The sequence below is a fragment of the Silene latifolia genome, unplaced genomic scaffold, assembly GCF_048544455.1.
Source record: "Silene latifolia isolate original U9 population unplaced genomic scaffold, ASM4854445v1 chrun_scaffold_16, whole genome shotgun sequence".
Classification (NCBI taxonomy): Eukaryota; Viridiplantae; Streptophyta; class Magnoliopsida; order Caryophyllales; family Caryophyllaceae; genus Silene; species Silene latifolia.
In genome coordinates this window covers 6,119,172-6,145,191 of record NW_027413123.1, presented here as the reverse complement: position 1 = coordinate 6,145,191, position 26,020 = coordinate 6,119,172, and the positions used below count along the sequence as shown (strand labels likewise).

At 39.4% G+C, this 26,020-nt stretch overlaps 1 non-coding gene across 1 annotated transcript; it reads left to right on the top strand.

Annotated features, from left to right (window-relative positions):
- Positions 1-24,078: 24,078 nt before the first annotated feature.
- On the top strand, positions 24,079-24,185 carry LOC141637359 (small nucleolar RNA R71). Its single transcript, XR_012541743.1, has one exon. It is a non-coding gene; the product is annotated as a small nucleolar RNA R71 (small nucleolar RNA).
- The last annotated feature ends 1,835 nt before the right edge of the window (positions 24,186-26,020 follow it).

Below are 26,020 nucleotides of genomic sequence, written 5' to 3'. Positions count from 1 at the left end.
TCTGCTTTGTATCAAAAAGCTTCCTCTACGAAACCTCCTCCTATCATACAACATACAAATGCTACCAAATCACATACTACTCAAAAACCCCCAAATCCCTATATTAGGGTTTAACCAAATTAAAGGAAAGACAACAAAAAGGGTACATAGATCTTACCCTCGACGCAAGGATCTCAACGGTATAACCAACAATGAGAACCGACTTTCCAAACTCCGGGATTTGCTAACGATGCGATTAGGATTAAGAACGTACTTGCTTTCTCTCTTTAACAGTAAATTAGGTTTTGCAAAAGTGTTTAGAATAATGACGACAAAGGTTATATATCTTAATCGCATAATTAACAAAACCCGAGAAAAACTCCCCGTAAACCGGCTACTCGATCGAGTATCTAAGGTACTCGATCGAGTACCCCCCTTACTCGATCGAGTATCATAGCTACTCGATCGAGTACCCAACATGTCAGAAACTATTTTAAAACGCAACTTACCCTTACTCGACAGAATAAGGCCTACTCGATAGAGTACCCAAAGACTTATAAATACGGAGTATTACAGTCTTCCCTCCTTAAAACGAACTTCGTCCCCGAAGTTCAACCCATACTAAAAAAACAAACATACTAACTCGATCAAGATACAACAACGTGACTAAGAACTCAAAACAAAACTCCAACCCAAACATGAACTCGTAACACCAACTCCACTAACTATTCCTACCTCCACAACATGCCTCACGATATCGTATCGACTCCATTATATCTCTCTCAACACTAACTCCATACACTACTAACTAGCTCCGTAATACATCATCCAGAGCCAATCCAATATCAAAATACCCATAACATCAAACGGAATGTTACAACGTTGTCAGTGACACGCTGCCACCTGACCTTTCTTATCAGAAGAGGAAGCGTTTTCTCTATAACGCTAAGCAGTACTTCTGGGATGATCCTTATCTATTTAAGGAGTGTGCAGACGGTCTCTACAGACGATGTATTACGTAGTGGGAGACCAGAGTGATCTTGGAAAGCTGTCACTCATCCTCTTATGGTGGTCACCACGGTCCATCGCGTACCGTGGCTAAGGTGCTTCAGTCTGGTTTTTATTGGCCTACTTTGTTTGCTGATGCTAAGGCTTTTTTTTCAGCTTGTGATGCTTGCCAACGCTCCAGGAATATTTTCAAGAGACATGAGATGCCACAAAATGGTATCCTAGAGGTCGAGGTTTTTGATGTCTGGGGCATTAATTTCCAAGGACCCTTCCCGTCTAGCAAAGATAACAGGTATATCTTGGTAGCTGTAGATTATGTGTCTAAGTGGGTGGAGGCGATTGTTTCACCTAATTGTGGTGCCAAGACCGTGATTAAAATTAAAAAGATTATCCTTCCCCGATTTGGTGTCCCTAGGGTCGTCATTAGTGATGGGGGAATGCATTTTAAAGAAAAGAAACTAACTTCTATCTTGTCTAAGGTTGGTGTTCAACACCGGCGTGGTTTGGGGTATTATCCCCAAACTAGTGGGAAAGTTGAGGTCTCTAATCGTGAGATTAAAGAGATCTTAGATAAGGTAGTTTCTAAATCACGGAAGGATTGGAGTCTTAAACTGGAAGACACATTATGGGCTTATCGGACTGCCTTTAAAACACCGATTAGTGCATCACCATATCGGCTAGTTTATGGGACGTCATGCCATTTACCTGTTGAGTTAGAATGTAAGGCTTGGTGGGCAATTCGTGAACTTAACTTTGATCCTAAGTTGTGTGGTCAGAATCGTTTATTGCAGCTAGATGAACTGGAGGAGTTTAGGCTAAATGCCTATGATAGCTCACGCATCTACAAAGAGAAGACGAAGAGATGGCACGATAAACAGATCATACCTCGAGAATTTCATGTCGGGCAGAAGGTGTTGTTTTTTAATGCCCGACTGCGCTTATTTCCTGGTAAGCTGAAGTCTAGGTGGAGTGGCCCTTATACAGTGACAGCTGTCACTAAGTTTGGGTCCATTGAGTTGGAAAATTTTGAGGGAAATAGGTTCAAGGTAAATGGGCAATATGTGAAGCATTACCATGAGGAAAATGATGCAGATAACCGCGTTGAAGTCTTGTACTTCGACAATCTTGATGAGCCAGCTAGTTGAAGCCAGAAAGGTCGTGCGGGACCTCTTAAACCTGCGCTATCCGAGAGGCAACCCGGACTGTTTTATTGTACTTTTCTTTGAACTTGTTATTTCTTTTTATGTTGTGTGTTAAACTTTAAACGCTAAACTGCATGCATCTTGTTAGTCATGTACTCCTTTTTTGTGCGTTTTGCAGGTGACGGTTCGATCGAGTGGTTTATCTACTCGATCGACCACTTTGGCTGGAAATTTTACTCGATCGAGCATCTGCTGCTCTCGATCGAAACCCTGTATAACCACTTTTCTCGATCGAGTACCCCATCTTCTCGATCGAGCACTTTTAGCACCAATTCTACTCGATCGACCCACTCTTATCTGCTCGATCGAGTATTTGCGTGGTCCAGCTTCTATTTTTCGCCTAATGCGATGCTAGGAGGCTTTAGGTGACCTCCCATGTTCATGGTCGATTTGGGGAGGTCCCTCTTTACGTTGTCTTGTAAGTTTTCCGACTCCCATTCTCCTTTTCTCATCAGTTTGCATTTCCTTCCCTATTTTTGGTACAGTGAGGACATTGTACGGTTTGGTTTGGGGAGGTATGCATCCATATCTATGTCTGCATGTTTTGCTGCATTTCCATCTACACGTTTATTTATTTTCGCATGCATTGTTGTTTTAATTCAAAAAAAACTACATAAAATTCAAAAAAAATCACGTTTATATTGCATTTAGGTTGAGTCGGAACGATTGAACTTTGACGCTACTTTGAGTCCTTTGCCCTTACCCTGCATATTCTTGACATTCTGTTGACATGGTAATATGCATAATCTACGAGTTTTTGTTTCTCTCTTATCTGAACGAATAGACTTGACTCATGTATTGGCAAACTACATTTACATTTTAAGGTTAGAGCTTCATAAACTGCTGACATTCATGACTAGTTTCATATAGGATGTGAGTAGTACTCTCTATAAGGCGTGTAACATCAATTTGCATAAACATGATTTTAGTCTTCACGATACCTGTATGCATTCGGTCTGTAGTTGGTGACGCATGTTAGGAGAGGCAGTTCCCTTTATGTCATTCTACCCGTGAGCTCCACATAGCCAAATTGCCAATTTTGTCCTAAATAGCTACAATCTATAATTTTGCCTACCCTAGCCGAGCTAGTAATTAGTAGCTGTTTGGAATGTTCTAACTGCAGTTTGGTTACATATCTGATTTGAGCGGTTGGTGGAAATGTTGAAGGGAATGAAAAGAAGAAAAATATGAAAAAAAAAAATTTGTTGTGAAAAAAAACGAAAAGAAAAAAAGGAAAAGATTATGAAAAAAATCATGAGCCGAAAGTATCTTATTTCAGTGATTTATGCTCCCATGTCTTATTTGTATCTTATGGGGAGTTAACAATTTTATAGTGGTCAGTGAGTTATGTGTTGTAATTTAGGACCGTTTTGTATTGATATATTGAGTATGAAGTTGGGATGTGTTCTAATTTGGAACCGTTGCTGCTAGCTTGGCTGCTAACTCCACATTTTCAAATTCATTATAGCCCCTTCTTACCTATTACCTCACTTACCCAAATGTAAGTCCTCGGCATGTGTCTTGGTCATCAGTTGGTGGGAATGCATATGTACGGTTATAGAGATTTTATTCATGTTAGACTGCATGCATGTTCTTATAGATCGAGGTAGGTGAGTGTCTTTACTTCTTTCTATCTCCTACTTATATACTCACCCTGTGCCTAAATTGTGTGATGAGCGACCCGTGAGAGTCCGATATTTGTGAGTCTTACAAGGTTGACGGTTCAGTAGTCTTAAGCATTGATTTAACTCGTTTGCACTTACCTATTGCTACTTTGTTAGTTGTTTCATTAAACTCGTTTGCACTTACCATGATTTTAAGGGGATTGTAAAGTAAGTAATTAGGTTTAATGCAAAATTAATCTATGTTGTTAATCACTACATTTAACTGTTCTTGTCTAATTGAGTCAACGCAATTAGTTAATAAATTGCGGTACACCTTGACCTAGATCGAAATATTGGAAAGGGTAAGACCTGTAGCGAACAATAGGGCACTTTAGTGAGGGCGGGAGCTAAGCTATTAGTGTTTTAGGCCGAATTGAGACCGGAAGGAGATATTCATTGCTCCATAGATCAACCTTGCATTGACCTGAGACCTTATATTACATTACTTGAGAATCATGGTGAACCGACTTTCTTAGCTGCTTTCTCTCTATATGATTTTTTTTGGGGGAAAATGTAAGTTGTCATTAATTATAAAGTCCAAACATACAATTAGAAGGCATAGTTATAAACTAACTTCCTTCATTACCTTACAATTTACTCATCCAAGTCTTAGTTGTACTATCCATACATATTTCCATATACTTTCTAATGCGAAATCTAACATCATTCTGAAGTACCCTCATCTGCTGCTCAGGCCTTGTCATCAAACAGTCCACCCTAGCAACATTCCGAGCATGCCATATATGATACATCAAACCAGCTATAACACACCCCATAACCTTCTTCCTGCATAAGGAACGGTATCTTCTCCTACACCACCAGAGAATACAGTCCTTCTCAGGCAGCACCTCCTGACACCATGCAGAAACCAAGTGACAACATTTCCTGCTATACTCACATTCAAAGAAGAGATGAGCATGCGATTCAGCCTGTTCAGCACATAAATAGCAGGTGTTTGCAGTGGCAATATGCATCCTCATCAGGCGATCTTGAGTCAACAATTTCCCATGTCCAGCAACCCAACAAATAAACCCATGCTTAGGAGTTACCCAAGAATTTTTTGCCCACTGATACCAGTCACTTTTATCACCATTAGGTCTCAGCCAAACATATCCATCCCTAATACTGTACTGTCAACTGCTCTGTCTCAACATCTCCTTAAAAATATTTTTGATTTGACAAATTTTCCTCCAAGCCCAACATCTCTCTATATGATTACATTCAATCCTTTTACTCTCTTTCTCTCTTTTAACCTTATTAGTTTAGAACAAACATTCAAACCCCCAAAGAACTGGTTACGTCGACAGACTTAGTTAAAGCTGACATTTTCCCATCTCCCTGTGGAGATCGACCCTACTTACTGCTAGCTTCTGTTATTGTATCTAGGTTTTGTTAGAAATCATATTTTAAATATCACATATTATAGTTTAAAGTTTTAGTCATAAAAACTTAAGGATCTTATGCATGCAAACTTAATAAAAAGAGATGGAAAAACGATTTCTCACCATCTTATTTTCGGCCATTTTGGGCACAAGTGAAGTCTCCTACCTCACTTGTACTTGAGCTTTCATATAATAGGATGATCCGCCAAAGACTTCAAGTATAGAAGCCGCTCCTTTTGATTGCACCCAAGATTATCCCTTATCTCTACTAAATAATATGTGCTAGATATTTGTTTAGTAGTTTACCTTAAAATTGATTACTAATACTCATATATTACATTAATAATATTAGTAATGTGATTGAACAATTTAGATTGAATCTTCTTATGTTTTTGATGAAGATTAAAGAGTAGTGAGAATAATGCATAACCTTTGCATGTATTTTGAATGGACAAGAATATAGAGAATGAATAGAGAACAAAAGTCCTCTAAAGTGGAGGAGGCCACACGGTTCTAGGAGTGGCAGAGCACCAATATATGGTCCTTCACATTTTATTTTGTTCTTATCAATACCTTAGGCTTGTAAGGCTAGGTGTAGATTAGGTATCATTAGCTTATTTTATCTCATAAAATAATTCACCCACTAACACCCATTACTCTCATTATTTCGGTCCATTTATATAAAATGGACTACCATTTTATTTTGTCAATTTGTCAATTGTCACACTATATGTCACATGTAGTATGTTACATGTTATTAACTAATTTAATGCATATTTATCACATAAATATCATTTTATGAATTAATTAAATTTATACAACAAATTGACTAGTGATACTTGATCATATAAATAAAATGGGTCATATAATTATAATTCACAACATCTTGTAATTATAATTAACCATTCATTCTTATCTCTATTGTTTCTCAAACAATAAGTAATTTTAGTAATAAAGTATTTCAATTACTAAAATAAATCTTATTTAATCCCATTACAATAAGATATCAATATTCTCTCTCACAAATTGAACTGTTCAATTTTAAGGAATTGATTAACTTGTATCGTCATACAATTAATCAACTTTACAGATTAGGGCATCATCCTTTAGGTGTGACCTTAAGGGATCAACTGACCACCACCGTCGCACGACAGTAACGTAAAACTCTAGCAAGCCAATCGTTACTGATTAATGTTGATCAGTTGACTATAAAATGAATCATCCCTTACGTATTCTTAAAAATGAGATTTAAACATGTGATCATCATGATCGACAATTGTGATCGCATTATTGTCGGGGACACTCCAACAGGTTTTATTTTTGGTACCTGACGATGGTATCACACTCGCCGCCAGGTTCCAGCTGATCAGCCTCCTCGCCTCGCTCGAGTATACTCTCATGGCCGTCAACGGCCACACTAAGGGCTCATCTCCACACGGCAGACCCGAGATCATGCCGTAGTCCTCCAAAGTGACCCCGACCTCTCCAAAAGGCATATGGAAAGTCGAGGTCGTGTCCCAGTACGGATCAATGAAAGCTCGAATCATGCTAAGGTTAACCCGAATCTTCCTTTCCCTAATCGCCCTCCAGACTCTTACCAAAGCCCCGATGGTTCCCAGCTCGATGATGACCTTCTCCTCCTCCGACAGCTTCCCGAAGGCATCCATCATCGTCGTGTAACCGGAAAAGGACCTCAAGTTCCCGGCCTCTTATATCAATTTAAAGCAAAAGCTATCTTTAGCATAAGATAAATGAGAAATGAAACGGCAAATAAATTGGAGAGGTAATAGGAAATAAAAAGCTCAAAACTTACCAAACTTGTAGGGAAATATCCGTAAAATTCCCTTAAATTTTAGAACTATAACGTATCTTTAACATGTGATTATTGTCATAAACGAAAAATACAAGAGAAACGATAAAGGTATAAGAATCAACCTCGGGTCCTTTGTGAATACGGCCTAAGAACATAAATCAATATAGATTTCCTCCTAATCGTTGCACCCAAGACCGTCTGAGACTATGCCCCTTGTGCTAGAAAGTACTCTCTAATTGCCTTGCAATATTGAGAGAGTTCTTGTGAGGTTTTCGATGAGAGATCTAGAATTTCAGAGAAAATTGCCCCGAAACCCTAATTGTTGTGCAAATGAAAATGCATTAGGTCAAAAAGAGAGAAGCTCCCCTTTTGTGATCATTCGGCCGTGAGTTTACATGAGGGGGGAGTGGGCTTTCCACTTTCTCCTTATTTTTAACTCGTGGTCCGACTCGATTTTCGCTAAATGTATATGACGGGATTTTATTATAAATCGTCATCGGTTATCAGTTATTAAAATATCAACTAGTAACATGACTCAGTCGATATATTAATACTTGTCCGACAATGACAATATTGTATAATTAATTAATTCAATATACATTAATTAAATATAATCGTTTATATTCAATTTACGAATTAACCGCTTAATTCACATTAGCCAAAAGATTATTTAATCAGTATTAAATAATTATCTCAACATCGCGTTTGACTAAATATTAGTCAACAACTCCGACTAACTGCTTAGTCAAATTAGGCATCAACATGACTGTATTTTCATACCGTCACATCTCTCAAACGTATCCTATAGGTGTGACTTTTAGGGACCAGTTGATCACCGCCATCAGTATGACAATAACGTCAAACTTATCTAGCAAGCCAACCGTTATTGATAAACGTGGATCAACTGATAATAATACAAAAGTATACCCTTTGATCCTTTTAGAGATTTAAATGTTATTGCACTAATCGAGAGGACACCAAATTAACAAGCTCCCACTTGTCCGTACAAGTGTATGTGCAATAACGTTATCCGCACTAACTGGAGGACACGGCTCCAACAAACTCCCACTTGTCCGTACAAGTGTATGTGCGATAACCGATTCTCATATTCAATTAAAATTTCTCCCACTCAATGTAAAACAATTTGCAGATCCGGATCCGCAAAGGTCGTATTTTACAATCGATTTGTATCAAGAGTGGTTTCCCCGACTAGAGAGTATCTCAACTGATAAAACGAATTCATATTCGAGCATGGCCATGCATTTCAGTTACAGCTCCTCGAGTGGCCCTGAGAAATATCGAGTACCTGATAAAGGCTGAATATTTCCTTCAACTCGACTCCTGCCGATCTAAGCACAGCATGAAATGACCCATAAAAAATCTACTTGGCCCCCTGTTACGGATGACCGTGAGAAAGAAACCAAAGTCACCCAAAATCTGCCTTAGTCTCAAGAGACAGTCGATAGTCAAAAGAATCGACTCTTAGGATCACCATGGAGGTCCTATCCACGACCTGGCACCGAATGTTATAAAACATTTAGGACTCTACGTCGATGTCACAATCGTGTCCTACGAGATATCCGTATAACTCGCCTCTGTGATTGGTCAGTCAACCTTTTGACTTATGGCTCGTTGAACCCACCATCAACCAACGTCACAAAATAATTGCCAGAGTTATCAGCTCACGTGGGCAATTAAGGACCAAAAATATAATGTTTGTTCAGTTCACTTTGTGGTGTTCAAAATTGTCGTACAAATCCACATGAAAAACAAAATATATAAATATCAAAACGATGATGTCGTATAGAGTACATAAGAAAATGAATCTAATCCATAAAAGAGTACTACAACTCAGGAACACGTTTAATTCCCATGGAATTAACATGCCCTTCATGCTTATCTTGTCGTAATGGTTTAGTGAGAGGATCTGCTATATTATCATCTGTAGCAATCTTTTCTATCACTACCTCCTTTTGCTCCACGTAATCTCGGATTAGATGAGCTTTCCGTTGTACATGTCTAGACTTGTTGCTAGACTTAGGCTCCTTAGCTTGGAAGATGGCACCTCTATTGTCGCAATAGATGGTGATCTAGTCATTCGAACTAGGCACTACAGTTAGTCCTTGTAAGAATTGACGCATCCATATCGCTTCCTTTGCAGCCTTCGTACGCGGCATAGTACTCGGACTCAGTCGTAGAATCTGTGTAACACTTTGTTTGGAACTCTTCCAGCTGATCAGCAGCGCCATTAAGAGTAAAAACGAATCCAGACCGAGATTTCGAGTCATCTCGATCCGTTTGGAAGCTAGCATCTCACAGAACCGGTTGCGCATAGCTTTTGTTCGCCTCCATAAGTCAATGCCCAATCTTTAGTCCTCCGTAGGTACTTAAGAATGTTCTTGACAGCCATCCAATGTGATTCACCTGGATGCTGTTGGAATCGACTTGTCATACTCAATGCATATGCCACGTCCGGACGTGTGCATATCATGGCATACATGATTGATCCTATAGCCGAAGCATAAGGAATCCGGGTCATGTGCTCTTTCTCTCCCGGTGTCTCTGGTGCCTGAGACTTGCTCAGATGCACCCCTGGAGCCATAGGAAGAAACCCTTTTTTGGAGTTAGTCATGCTGAATCTCTCTAGGATCTTGTCTATCTAAGACTCCTGACTGAGAGATAATGACCGACGTGATCTATCTCGATAGATACGGATGCCCAAAATTCTTTGTGCCTCACCCAGATCTTTCATCAGGAAATGGTTCTTCAACCATACTTTTACCGAAGTTAAGAGAGGTATGTCATTCCCAATCAGGAGTATGTCATCAACATACAATATTAGGAAGACAATCTTGCTCCCACTCGACTTGATATATAGACATGGTTCCTCGACCGATCGAGTAAATCCATTTTCTTTTATCACTTGGTCGAAACGATGATTCCAACTCCGAGAAGCTTGGTTAAGTCCATAAATGGAACGCTTAAGCTTGCACACTTTCTTAGGATGTTCAGGATCGATGAAACCTTCGGGTTGTACCATGTACAACTCTTCCTCTAAATAACCGTTTAAGAAGGCGGTTTTCACATCCATCTGCCAAATTTCATAGTCATGAAAAGCGGCAATCGCTAAGATAATCCGAATGGAACGTAGCATGACTACGGGTGCAAAATTTCATCGTAGTGCAAACCTGGCACTTGGGTGAAACCTTTAGCAACTAGTCGTGCTTTATAGATATCTTGTTGACCTTCCACAGAATGCTTTATCTTGTAAAGCCATTTGCATTGAAGGGGACGAACCTTAGCAGGTAAGTCAACAAGATCCCATACGTTGTTCTCATACATAGAGTCCATCTCGGATTGCATGGCCTCAAGCCATAGCTTTGAGTCGGAACTAGTCATGACACCTTTATAGGTTGCGGGTTCACTACTCGTTAAGAGCAGAATGTCATCTATGTCATGTTCCTCGACCATACCAATGTATCTGTCCGGAGGAATAGAGACTCTTCCCGACCTCCTAGGTTCCTCAGGAATATTAACCGCAGCCGGGATTGAAGAAACTGGTTCCTCCAATGGTTGCTCGGTATTTGGTTCCGGAATCTCCGATACCGAAGGTTCTATTACTCTTCGCATTCTCGAGAAATTCCTTCTCTAAGAATGTCTCACTAGCCGCAACAAATACACGTTGTTCGGTTGGCGAATAGAAGTAATGACCAAGTGTTCCTTTAGGATAACCTATAAAGTATGTCTTGACCGATCGCGGGCCGAGCTTATCCTCGTGTCTCCACTTGAGATAAGACTCGCAGCCCCAAACCCGTATAAAGGACAAGTTAGGGACCGTTCCCTTCCATAGTTCATATGGAGTCTTGTCAACGGCTTTAGACGGACTTCGGTTAAGTATTAGAGCAAATGACGAAGAGCATAACCCCACAATGAGTCGCAACACGGTGTGACTCATCATGGATCGAACCATATCAAGTAGTGTTCGATTTCTCTGTTCGGACACACCATTCAATTGAGGTGTTCCAGGTGGAGTTAACTGTAGGGCAATCCCACAGTCCTTAAGGTGTTGATCAAACTCGTGAGAAAGATACTCTCCACCACGGTCTGATCGTAGTGTTTTAATCTTTCTGCCCAGTTGGTTCTGTACCCGATTCTGGTATTCTTTGAATTTCTCAAAGGACTCACTTTTATGCTTCATCAAGTAGACATAGCCATATCTACTTAAATCGTCCGTGAAAGTGATGAAATACCTATAGCCTTCTCGTGCGGTGATTGACATAGGTCCACACACATCCGTATGTATGAGTCTTAATAGGTCAGCAGCGCGCATTCCAACACCTTTGAAAGAAATTCGAGTCATCTTACCAATGAGACATGATTCACACGTGCCAAATGATTGAAAATCAAAGGCCGAGATAGCTCCATTCTGTATGAGCTGTCAAATCGAACAGCCGTATGGACTGTTTAAACTTCGTTGAGACAGGCTGTTTATGTGTATTTGTATTGTTTTCGGTTTGGGTTATTTTGTGAGGTTTTATTTGAAACATAAAATGAAAGATATGACTTAAACAAGATCACAAAGCATGTTTAAGCCTAGGATAATACTCTTCCAAAGCACTAAGCAAATGGAAAGAGTCATCTCCAAGCACTAAGCAAAGGACGTTGTTCTAGCACTAAGCAAAGAACTAAACAAGGGTTTTTCAAAAAGCTCTTAAATTCATTTTCATAATCTTCAAATCTGATTTTTACAATGGGATAAAAGCTCTTTAAATAGAGGCTTAAGTTCCATCTTGGCCATACATCTAATATTAAATTCTAAGGCCATAAATTAAAGAGAAACAACTAAATCCTAGCCATCCATCTAAGACTTAATCTAAAGGCTACAAATTAAAGAGGAACAAAACAAAAAGATACAAAGTTGACAAAATACAAAGAACAAGGCTAAATGGACAGCTCCTTGGACTGTTAAAAACCGTGACAAAGGGCTGCCATATTGATGCTTAAAGTTCCTTCCTTGCTTGGCATTTTGTTTGTACAAAAAGGGGACCATTTGATGTCGCTTTCCAATGGAATCTTTGCAATTTGTGCTCATCTTTTCTCCTTGGAAACCGGCTGTTTTGGCTCAAAAATCTCGGTTGCCACATTTGCTTCAAACTCCCTTTGTTGAGAAAAGTTTTTCCTCAAACTTTCGCGGTTAAAAACATGGTATAACAAAAGACGATTTCAAAAACAAATACAATTTCAGAAAAATGTAGTATAGATGTTAAAGAGGGAGACAACATAAGCCCATTCTAGTCAAGCACTTAGCAAAGACATAGAATCCCCTTGTTAGCCAACTCGATTCAAGCATCAGACAAGTGCTTGAACCAAAGCCAACACTCACAAATCAAGTCGCGCCCAGATTTGAGAGGTCACACCCTAGAACACCAAGGACCACCATTTCCCAAGATCGTCATGGTTTAAGAAAATGCAAGAGCCGTAGCTCTGATACAATTTTAAAGTAAAACGAGAGTGTGGTCCTTAATCAGCCCAAAATAAGCCGAAAAACGCAGCAAAAACGACAACAATTGCAAAGAAATTTAAGACCTTTGAAAATGATCCCAAAATTAACATAAAAATAGACCTAAAACCGGGCTAGGGATAGGACGGTCTCGGAAACCGTTTGGGTTATCATCACCCTCACATTAGCATGAGCAAATGAGAAAAGGATGAAGAGCCACGACCTAAAACCAACAAACCCAACATACGACACAAAACAGGAACAAAATGTCAAATCGAACGGTCGACGGACCGCTTAAACTTCGTTGAGACAGGCTGTTTTTGTGTATTTGTATTGTTTTCGGTTTGGGTTGTTTTGTGAGGTTTTATTTGAAACATAAAATGAAAGATATGACTTAAACAAGATCACAAAGCATGTTTAAGCCTAGGATAATACTCTTCCAAAGCACTAAGCAAATGGAAAGAGTCATCTCCAAGCACTAAGCAAAGGAGGTTGTTCTAGCACTAAGCAAAGAACTAAACAAGGGTTTTTCAAAAATCTCTTAAATTCATTTTCATAATCTTCAAATCTGATTTTTACAATGGGATAAAAGCTCTTTAAATAGAGGCTTAAGTTGCATCTTGACCATACATCTAACATTAAATCCTAAGGCCATAAATTAAAGAGAAACAACTAAATCCTAGGCATTCATCTAAGACTTAATCTAAAGGCTACAAATTAAAGAGGAACAAAACAAAAGATACAAAGTTGACAAAATACAGAGAACAAGGCTAAATGGACAGCTCTGATCGAAGCCATTTGGTGTTCACAATTAAGCATATGTGGTCGTTGGTCAATGGTCGATACAAAACACAATTTATACTTCACAAACAACTCTACAATTAGTAAAGAGGCAAGTAAAGGTCGGATCCCAAGGGACGGGTATTGAAATGAAGATTCTATTGTAACTAGTGGTGTCTTAGGGGTGTCACAAATTGGGTTGATGTAGAAGGTTACTAAACTAAAATAGCAATGAAAATAAACTAACAAGGTAAATGAAATAAGGGTGTAAACAATTGATTAAAAGCACTAGGGTGTCATGGGTTCATAGGGGAATCATGGGATATGATCATACAAACATGTTCTCAAATTATAAGCAAGCAATTATTGTTGTGATGGATTGAGTTGGGTTATATCTTACAATCCTAGGAAAGTTTGGGTCCCGGAGCCGAATCTCTTGGATTGTACAACACCTACAAGTCGACTTAATCTTCCCTACTTAACACATGCATGGTCTAACAAGACTCGAGTTGGGTTATGTCTTACAAGTCAAGTTGAAAGGATAGAAGATGATAGTAAATGCAAGGATTCATAGGCTTAGCATTTCATCAAATATAACATGTGCATGTATTAAGATCAAAACAAGCAAGCAAATAAGATATGAAAGCATATTAATTTAAGCATGAATCATTCCCCATGTTGGTTTCCCTAATCACCCATTAAACCCTAGCTAAGAGACTACTCACTCATTATCATATTGATCATGCTAGAGAGGTTGTCAATCATACTAACATAATGAAACATGATGAATAAATGAAAGTAATTAGCAATAATTAAAAAGGGATTAAGAGATTATACCTACTAATGATTCCAATAATAAAGCAAGAATAATAGAAGTACTTGAATCCTAGATTGAGAGGTTGTCAATCTCCCAATAATAACCCAAATAATCTTCAATTACCCAAAATAAAGTAAGAACAAGAGATAGATTAAAGAACTAAAACTTGGATTAAAACTTGATTAATATTTGATTACAATATTGAAGAGAGATTTGATTGATATTAACTACACTAATTATTGATAAGAAGAACATGCTCCTCTAATTAGACTAATGGGGTATTTATAGTGAAAATTAGGGAGGATGCATTAGGGTTAACTAAGGGCTAAACTAGTAATTACACTTTTAAGTTGAGCAAGGAGCCTCCAGGATTATCCGAGAGAAGGGCTTCTCCATTTCGTAGCTTGAAGAACGAAATCTGTCTTTGTCTTTGTGATCCGTGCGGCTGGGAGTCGGGACGGCCGGATCTGGGATGGACGATCCGAGCGGATCAAGGAACAAGACGCTCGGACTGGGCATGGGGAATCCGAGCGGATTCTTGGTGAGGACGCTCGGACTGGCGAGGACGGACGGATTCTCTACAATCCGTTCGGATTGTAGTTCAGCAGCTTTCCTTCTTCTTTTTCTTCCCTTTTCTTCATGAATTCCTTGGGGATTTCCTTGGGGACTCAAGGATCCTTTTCTCAACAATACTCTTCTACTATGCTATGTACAAAGGCCTTCTAGTAAGTCTCTCCTTGATGCTTGGTCATTGAATATGATCAATTTAGCCTTGTTTTGCCGTGAAAATGCAAGATTCTTACTCCTTTCCTACCAAGGGATCAAAATCTCAAAGAATATGCAAAACAAAGAACTAAAGATAAGAAATGACCCAAATAGGCACTAAAAAGCATGGAAACAATGGTAATTCGGGGGCTAAATATGCGCCAATTATGGTCGCATCAAATATCCCCAAACCGAACCTTTGCTCGTCCCGAGCAAAGAGGTGACAAAGACTAGGACCAATACTAACCTAACCTAATAATAATAGCCGATATGAGACAATTAGCGGGTCTCACTCCGCCCCTTCAACTCACAACAAGACAACCATGAGGTAGGATGCCTTCTTGCAAGGCAAGGTGGGTCTTGCCAAAATGGCGACACATCCAAACATTAAGCACACAAAAACACATAATGGATGCATCTACAAAAAGAATAGCCACTTTCCTCATCTAAGTGGCGGAAATTATCTACAAGGGAAGCAATTCAAGGGTACACAATCCTTCATAGATGCAATTTGTTCAAACTACTAAGCCTAGAAGGATACCAATAAATCACCTCCAAAAGGTGTCAAGCTAGGGTACCTTTGTCCTCAATCGTTAAATGCTTTTGTCAAGAGTAGACTCCCTATGGTGTTAGAAACACTGGAGGATCGCGGAATTCCCCCTCTTGCCTAGACAAGAAGAAGGGTCGTCCCCTCTCTACCATGCACAAACATGGATATGATGGATAAAGGGATCAATAGATGTTTGAGTTTCATTTTGGGAGTTTGCTTTTGTTTTTGTTTTTCCCCCCAAATTTCTTTGGCATTTGACTTTTTGAGAACACTTTCTTTGCCAATCTTTTTGATTTTTGGCTTTTCAATACTTGACAACTTTTTTGCATTTCTTTTTGAACATTTTCAAAGTCACCCCAATTAGTAACGAGGGTGCCTTGTATTTGAAGCTTTAGGAGTTCTATTTTTGCTCCTCTTTTCATTTGATGCATTTTTGCAAACCTTTCTTTCACTTTTCATTTCATTGAACTCAAATTGATTTCTTTTTGTTTTGTGCCCATTCCCTTTGATGACAAAAATATGGTAGAACATGGATGAATGATAGAAGTATGCATGGTTTCAAGGGTCACCTTGGAATAAACGGTAGCCAAGGAGTTATCACACCACAAGGTACTCTTGACTAGGCCTTAAACCATGGGTCAAAGGATACTAGCATGACACATCCTAGGGTGTTTTACAAGTATTCTAACAAGCAAAGTCTTAAGAATAAAAAGCATCTACTAGGGCCTATATACACTTGTCAAGCTTCCCAAATAGACGGTTTCACAAAATTTTTCTAACATGCAACTACATGCCATGATGCAACTAACATTTATACATCCTAATGCATATGATTCTACCAACTAATATGCCATATAATTCTAAATGCAATCCTAAGTTCACATTGTTTTTACCGCATCAATCAAAATAAAGCCACATAGTCATTAACATAAAGAGGAAAAAGGAGATTGGAAAGATCATACCATGCGGTCTTCAATATCCTCATGTCTCGGATGTGGCGTAGTCAATCAAAGTGAACAAGGATGAACAAACACAATATATACAAGACAATACATACAAAGGAAATGAACTTGTTTTTGGTTTTTCAATTTTTCAATTTTTATGATTTTTGAAATTTTTCAATTTTTATGGTTTTTGAATAAAAGTTAAGTGTTAGAATTCCCATCCCCACACTAATATGGGCATTGTCCTCAATGGCCAAAATGATGGAAATTATGCAAGAATGATGCATGATTTCTATACTAAATGCAATTCTACACTAAGCTATACTACATGATGCATGGTTTTTGTTATGACGGAGAGGATAATTTAAATTACCTCCCGTTGCGTATGCATTAACTTCCCCAAACCAAGTAAGACACTATTGCTAATGTCAAAGCATGGGGGAGTTCACGCACATGCTATGCTATGCATGAGACTAGATTGTCATTTTGGATTTTACAAAAGTGGGAACAATAAAGAACACCTCAAAGGAATCGAGGTGTGAGTCCTTTGATGTTGCTAGGACTAAACCAACAATGATCAAAATGAAATAAAATACAAAGAGATATAGACAAACCGTGGGAGAGTAGGAGTCTCCAAGGCTAGTCTTCCATCATGCTATTATCATCACCACTTCCCTCATGAGAAGTGGTCACATTGCCACTTTCCTTGGCACTTTCTTCTTTGCTTTCTTCACCATCATCTTCCTCATCATTATCTTCACCATCTTCACCATCTCTTTCTTCATCTCCACTTGCTTCTTCCTCAATATTATCATCAATCTCCTCATCATTTCCAACAACCTCATTGTCTTCCACCACTTCCCTAGATGCACCCGGAAATAAGGCTTCTCTATCCGCCCAACTAGGCAAAGGACAAGATGGATCAAGGAGTCCTTGCCTAGCTAGATGTAGGAGGGGAGGATATTGAGCCAAATAAGCATTCTTCCGATCTTCATAAGCTTGCTTGTGCATGGCTTGCATTAGAAGAGTGACATAATCTTTCCCAATTTCAACTCCTTGCGGTTTGAACTCTTCATAATCATAGGGGTAAGGTGGTATAACAACGGAAGAGGAGGGAGTTTCATGATCACCCTTTTGTTGTTGAATGATGTACTCGGCTTCTTCGGATAGGGGAAGTAAATAGTTGGTCCGGTGGACACTAAGACGGCAAATCTTTGCGGGTAAAGTGAATGATCGAGCCTCACTTGTAAGCCACCCATACTTGGTATCAAGGGAATTGTGAACAACCCACTTAAACTTGTTAATCAAGGTGGACATATCAATAAGATGGCCACCATCCTTAGCCTTGTACTTGCTATCCTTATTGAAATTAGGATCAAAGTGCTTGGCTAGGACCGTGACAAGGCCGCCATTAACAATTACGGTTTGACCCTTCTTCCCACTATCTACATGGAGCCATCTATCAACCAATAGCCTCAAAGAATTGTAAGGCTTGGTGTGAATTCTTCCAATATTCAAAGTTGATTCAAGGAGAATAAAATCGAGTCCCGTGAAATGATTGGTGTCTTTTCTAGCAATTATGGTATTTCCCACAACTTTGTGCCATATTCTTATGCCCGGATGATGGACCAAAAGAGCACGACAAGCTTTAAAATCTTCAATTTTCTTCCCGGAGATTGCCTCCCAAAGAGGCTCGGGATCATACTTCCCATATTGCTTATAAAATTTATGTTCATCGCTAAGACCCAAAATTGCACCCAATTCCGGAAAGGTAATGCGTCTACTAGTGTTAGCTAGACGAAACTCAATATTTTCCCTATTCTCAACTTTTGTCACTTTTAAAGAACTTAAGAATTCCAAGACAAGGGAGGGGTATGTTACTTCCTTCATTTCAAACAATTTCTTTAAACCCATGGCATTGAAAAAGACTCTTGTTTGTTCAAGAACACCCAACTTCTCTAAAGCATCTTGGCATATGAATTTGGTGGATTGAATTTGTTTCATAGCAAACTTGACAAATGTATTTCTATGGGAATCGGAAATGAATGTTACCTCCGGATAATGCAAGAGTTGATTAATTACCGGAGTAGAGGGTGATGCTTCCATAGGAATTTGTTGAGGTTGTTGCACTTCCAAGCTTGGTGTTGATACCACCATTGCCAAAGCTTTCTTCATTTGTAGAGCTTTTTGCCTTTGAGAGAGAGTTGTAGTCTTTGGTGCCTTTGTTGCCTTTGCTTTTGTTTTTGTTTTTTTTTTGGTATAATGTGAGTATTATATATCATGAAAGAATTAATAATTAAGAGCTACAAGAGGTTTAGGGATCGAGTCCCACTACAAACAACAACAAATTTCACTCCCTTAGAGATTCAGTGATCGAATCCCGTCTACTGCATTTCCACATTTCAGCTTAATTCGTCTACTTATATCTTCTTCTATGCGTGTTGCCACACTTTCAGGCCTCATCAGGCATTCATTCACTCGTGCATTGTTCCTTTGATACCATATAGAATATGTAAACGCATTGAAAATAGCAGCCTTCACCCTCCATTGGATAGTATCTCTTTGAGTAGCTATCAGATTAGTCATCGTAGGGAAGGATCCCCTATACCATTGCTTCAGGCAGTCTTGAACTCTGACTGTATAAACACAGGAGGAAAAGAGGTGCTCTATGGTTTCTGACTGCACTTGACAGAGCAGACAGAGATCATCAGCACAACATCCCAGTCTTGCTAATTTGCTCTTCACATTCATGCCCTCGTGCATACGAAGCCAAGTAGTCATAGCATGCTTTGGCACAGTCCAGTTACTCCACACAATTGCAGTCCAGTCTAGGTGTAAGTGATCAGGGGAGAGCCAAGCATGTCCACCCCTGATTGAATACCCTTTAGGATCCCCAGTCCAGCTGCCATTAACATAGCCCGTCTTAAATTTCTCTTTTACCTTACATATTGTCTTCCATACCCATGTAGCATCCGAGGGAGGAGAATAGGACTGCCAGTCCTGATCCTTTATATAGACATCACTGACCCATTTGATCCATAGTCTATCAGCTTTGCAGTAAATCCAATCCACCAATTTGCCCACATTTGCTATGTTCCAAGTATCAGCTCGTCTTATTCCCAGACCACCTTCTGTTTTGGGCAGTGTGACCTTTTCCCAGGCCACCAGAGGCACCCTTTGGTACACAGATGACCCCGCCCAAAGGTAATTTCTGCAAATTGCCATTATGTTGTTAATAATACTCTTTGGTATGATAAACATCTGTGCCCAATAATTCTGGAGGGTGTTCAGCACAGCATTGATAAGAGTTACTCGCCCAGCATAGGATAATTTTTTTGCACCCAATCCTCTTATCCTGGCAACTATTTTTTCAGTGAGTGCACTGCATTCAGTCTTAGTGAGTCTTCCTGCCTTAATGGGCACTCCCAAGTATCTGAATGGCATAGTACCTTCCCTGAACCCTGTCACCATTTTGATCCCTTCCTTAATATCATCATCAACTCCATTAAAGAAAATTTCAGACTTAGCTTGATTCAGTACTAAGCCTGAAGCCTTTGAGAATGAGGAGAAAGCACGCATGAGCAGCCAGATAGATTGAGGTTTTCCTTTACGAACATCAAGAGATCGTCTGCAAACATGAGGTGGGTAAGCTTCAAATTCTTGCATAATGGGTGATACTGGAATGGCCACCTGTCCGTGGCAAATTTAATCAGCCTGGTTAGGTATTCCATACAGATAGTGAATAGAAGTGGGGAGATAGGATCCCCCTGCCTCAATCCTCTTTGTCCTTTGAAATAGCCAAAGTTGCTCCCATTTAAAGAAAGAGTGAACGTGGTAGTTTTTACACATTGCATTACCAACTGAATAAAATGATTAGGGAAATTAAGCCCATGTAGCATATTTTCTACAAAGTCCCACTCTATTGTATCATATGCTTTCTGTAAGTCAATCTTGAACAAGCATCTTGGAGTCACTGCTTTCCTAGCATAAAGATGGATAATGTCTTGGCAAATAAGAACATTCTCAATGATAGACCTGCCTTTAACAAATGCACCTTGATTCTCATGGATAATATCAGGTAAAACAAGGGCCAATCTGTTGCATAGCAGTTTAGATATCACCTTATAAACCAAATTGCAGCAAGCAATAGGTCTGAAGTGGCTCACATTTGTAGGTCTATCACACTTAGGAATGAGAGTGATGTTTGTAGCATTGATCTGAGTAAGCATTCTTCCAGAAGAGAAGAACTCCATTATGGCTGTACAAATATCACCCCCAACAATGTCCCAGGAGTCTCTGAAGAAACCACTAGTAAACCCATCCGGTCCTGGTGCTTTATCTATAGGGATGGCAAAAATAACTTCTCTAATTTCTGCTTTCGTAACAGGAGCTAGGAGATTGGCTCTGTGACTCTCATTGCATACCTGACCTGTCTGCAGGACTCCCCTTCGCACATGTTCAGTTCTCTTCTGGCTTCCCAGAGCTTTTGTTTTTGTTGCTCCCTTTGTTCTTGCCATTTGATGAGCTAACCAAGAAAAAGATCAAAAATCTTCAATTTGTAGAATGCCCAAATCGATTTTGAAGGTGAAAGGCTTTGCCTTTATGGGAACAAAAATCAATTCAAAGGTGAAGATTTTGTTCTTGGTTTTGATTGTTAATGAAGATGGAGTGATTGATTTGTTATTTGAAAGATGGTTTGATTTGATTTTGGTGAGTTTTGTTGAGGGTTTTTGTTTTTTAGATGGAGAGGATGAGGGTTTTGATGTTATGGGTAGTGTTTATGAGTGAATGAATGAATGAATGAAGGTGGGGTGGGTATTTAAAGAACTCGACAATATTAGGACGCAGGGACAATCCGTGCGGATTAGGCGCAATCCGCTCGGATTCTTCAGCTTCAAATTTTCAAAAATCCCGCCTAAAGACGGGCGGATTACGGGAATCCGCTCGGATTCTCGAGATGAGACGGGCGGATTTCGTGCGGGACGGACGGATTCTTGTCCGAGAGATTTTTCTTTGTTTTTCTTCACCGCAAGACGGGCGGATTTATCACAAGACGGACGGATTCTCGAGACGGGCGTCTTTCCAGAATCCGCTCGGATTCTTCAACGATCAAGAATTTGCGGTTTTTTCGGCCCAAGACGGCGTCTTCTCGGCAGGGCGCTCGGATCCTCTGCAGACGGGCGGATTTTCAGGAATCCGCTCGGATTGGTCCTTGTGTACACGGATTCAGTTCCATCCGTGCACCAACGCATTCCCTTATCATTCTTTCTTTCTTTCTTTCAAATCTTGTGTTATTCATTGTGGGGGCACTACTAAGGCATGAATAGCCTAGGCAATTGCCATCCCCACACTAAGGTAAAACACTACACATCAATTAAAATCATTAGTCCCTCCCTCACTTCTCTCTTTTCATGACAATTATTTTGATCAAAGTAAATAAAATCCAAAAATGACAAAAATGCAATACAAAAATTGAAATGTAAGTTAGGGAGTTAGAAATATTTACAAGTGGTGGTTTAAGGAGGACTCCACCAAACTCTCATTCTTGATGAGATGTCAAGGAGGCATGTTCAAGGTGTTGTTGATGTTGCTCAACACCTTGAAGAAGTAATCAAAAGCTTGTTCATTGTTATGGTAGAGGTCCTCAATAGACCGTGGCCCTTGTTGTTGATCATGATCGATGGCATGCCCAATGTAGGGATTGAAGATCCCTTCAAATTCGTCGTCCCAAAGACCACAAACTTCATTGAGTTGATCATTGAAAATCTCTTGCTTAGATGGAGACAACTCTCCCAATTTCTTCTCTTGGCCAATGAGGCCATCATCTTCTTCCTTGGTTGATTTTGATGAGCTTTGCAAGCTCTCCTTGTCACAATTCACTTGCTCTTTGAATGGAGCATCTTCAACTTTCTTCCTCCATTGGAGTTCCGATTTCTTCTTCTCATCTTTCCTATATAATGATCAATCATGAAACATGGCTCATGCAAACGAGGAGCTCTCATGGTTTTGTCAAGATTAAAAGTTATGCTTTCATCTCCCACTTCTAGAGTGAGCTCTCCATGTTTCACATCAATCACCGCACCCGCTGTGTGTAGGAAAGGTCTTCCTAAGATGATTGGAATGTTGGAATCTTCCTCCATATCAACTATGACAAAGTCCACCGGGATGAAAAACTTCCCAATTCGCACGGGGACATCTTCCCATATCCCTAGCGGTGTCTTCGTCGATCTATCGGCCATTTGAAGAGTGATATTGGTACATTTAAGCTCTCCCATTCCCAACCTTTTACTTACCGAGTACGGCATGACACTCACACTAGCCCCTAGATCACATAAGGCTTTGTTGATCGTTGTGTCGCCAATGGTACACGGTATTGAGAAGCTTCCCGGATCCTTTAACTTTGGAGGTGAACTCCCTTGAAGTATTGCACTACTCACCTTAGTGAAGGCGATAGTCTCAAGTTTCCTGATCGACTTCTTCTTTGTGAGGATATCTTTCATGTACTTTGCATAGGCCGGAACGTGATTGATTAATTCCGTGAAAGGAATTGAGACTTCTAAGTTCTTCACAATTTCCATGAACTTCCCAAGTTGATCATCAAATTTAGGCTTGGCTTGACGACTTGGAAAAGGAAGTCTAATCACAATGGGCTCCTTTTCTTTGGCTTTGTCTTCATTTTTCTTTGAGCTTTCTTCTTTTGATGATTCCCCTTCTTTGGGACCTTGCACCACAACTTCATTCTCACTAGCTCTCACAACTTCATCCTCAACTTGCTCCTTCGATGCTTCATACCTTGTACCACTTCTCAAGTGAATGGCACTAACCGTTTCATGTCTAGGGGGATTACCTTGAGGTGGTAATTGCCCCTTTTGTCTTTGTGAGTTTGAAGATGCTAGTTGGGTCAATTGTGTTTCCAACATCTTGGTGTGAGCTAGAATGTTGTTGATGGTGGTGTCTTTTGCTTGGCTATCTTTTTGCATTTGGGTGAAAAATTCTTGTTGATTCTTTTGCATTTGGAGGACCGCTTTTTGGACATCAAAACTTTGGTCATTGTGGTGATTGTATGGATTTTGATTTTGGTAACCTTGGTTTTGATTGAAAAAGGGTCTTTGATTTTGATTTCTCATGGGTGGTGGAGTGTATGTTGTTTGAGGGTTTTGGACATTTTGGCTTTTGTATGAGAGATTTGGGTGGAACTTGGTATTTTCATTGTAAAAATTTGAATAAGGGGTACCACTTTTGTAAGCTTGGAAAGCATTGACTTGTTCGGTTGTTCCCCTACACTCACTTGAGTCATGACCCAAGGTTCCACAATTCTCACATATCCCGCTTGGGATTGATGAGGATGCCGTCATGGCATTGACATGATGCTTTGATGATTTTGAGCTTTCCTCAAGTCTAGCCATAGCTTGTTCAAACTTCAAGTTGATTGTGTCAATGTGAGCACTAAGTTGAGCACCCAATTGAGTAACGGTGTCCACTTCATACTTTCCTCCTCTAGTAGCCTTGCGAGGTCTACTATATTGCGAATTATGGACCGCCATTTCCTCAATCTTGTTCCATGTTTGATTGTCATCAACTTCGGTGAACATTCCATTTGATCCCATATTGAGAATGTTCCTTGAATCTTCATATAAACCATTCCAAAATTGTTGCACTAAAAACCATTCGCTAAGTCCATGGTGAGGACATGAGCGACAAATACCTTTGAACCGCTCCCAAGCTTCATACAAAGATTCTTCATCCCTTTGCTTAAAACCCGTAATTTGAGCTCTTAGCATATTGGTCTTTTCCGGTGGGTAGAATTTTTTGTAGAAAGCTAGAGCTAGCTTCTTCCAAGAATCTATTCCAAGGGTGGCCTTATCAAAGCCCTTCAACCATTGCTTTGCGGTGCCGATTAACAAAAAAGGAAATAAGACCCATCTTATTTGGTCTTGAGTCACGCCCGTTTGAGAGATAGCTTCACAATAATCACAAAATGTTTCCATATGAGAATGAGGGTCCTCACTAGGCATTCCCCCGAATTGGCTCATCTCAACTAGTTGGATGAAGGCGGACTTGGCAATAAAGTTTCCGGTAAGATGTTGTGGGGTAGGAGTACCATTTGGTAGATCCTCCTCGGTGGGTATAGAGTGTGACGAAAATTTAGGCATTGTAGGTGGATTTTGTGTGGTATTGTTTAATGGGTTCTCTTCTCCTTCTATTGCGAAAGGATTGACAAACTCACTAGTGGGTTGAACAACTTCACCAACACCTCCCAAATTCCTCCTAACAAGTCTCCTATTATTCGTCAAGGTTCTTTCGATTTCACGGTCAAAAGGTAACAAATCTCTTTGTAACCTTCTAGACATGCAAAATATCAAACAACTCAAAAACAATTAGAACAAACCTTGAGGAGTTTTACTTCCCCAAGGTGAAAAAGACACAACTAAAAACAATAAAAGAAATCTTAAATCAATTAAACACCGTCCCAACAACGGCGCCATTTTTTATCGAAGCCATTTGGTGTTCACAATTAAGCATATGTGGTCGTTGGTCAATGGTCGATACAAAACACAATTTATACTTCACAAACAACTCTACAATTAGTAAAGAGGCAAGTAAAGGTCGGATCCCAAGGGACGGGTATTGAAATGAAGATTCTATTGTAACTAGTGGTGTCTTAGGGGTGTCACAAATTGGGTTGATGTAGAAGGTTACTAAACTAAAATAGCAATGAAAATAAACTAACAAGGTAAATGAAATAAGGGTGTAAACAATTGATTAAAAGCACTAGGGTGTCATGGGTTCATAGGGGAATCATGGGATATGATCATACAAACATGTTCTCAAATTATAAGCAAGCAATTATTGTTGTGATGGATTGAGTTGGGTTATATCTTACAATCCTAGGAAAGTTTGGGTCCTGGAGCCGAATCTCTTGGATTGTACAACACCTACAAGTCGACTTAATCTTCCCTACTTAACACATGCATGGTCTAACAAGACTCGAGTTGGGTTATGTCTTACAAGTCAAGTTGAAAGGATAGAAGATGATAGTAAATGCAAGGATTCATAGGCTTAGCATTTCATCAAATATAACATGTGCATGTATTAAGATCAAAACAAGCAAGCAAATAAGATATGAAAGCATATTAATTTAAGCATGAATCATTCCCCATGTTGGTTTCCCCTAATCACCCATTAAACCCTAGCTAAGAGACTACTCACTCATTATCATATTGATCATGCTAGAGAGGTTGTCAATCATACTAACATAATGAAACATGATGAATAAATGAAAGTAATTAGCAATAATTAAAAAGGGATTAAGAGATTATACCTACTAATGATTCCAATAATAAAGCAAGAATAATAGAAGTACTTGAATCCTAGATTGAGAGGTTGTCAATCTCCCAATAATAACCCAAATAATCTTCAATTACCCAAAATAAAGTAAGAACAAGAGAGAGATTAAAGAACTAAAACTTGGATTAAAACTTGATTAATATTTGATTACAATATTGAAGAGAGATTTGATTGATATTAACTACACTAATTATTGATAAGAAGAACATGCTCCTCTAATTAGACTAATGGGGTATTTATAGTGAAAATTAGGGAGGATGCATTAGGG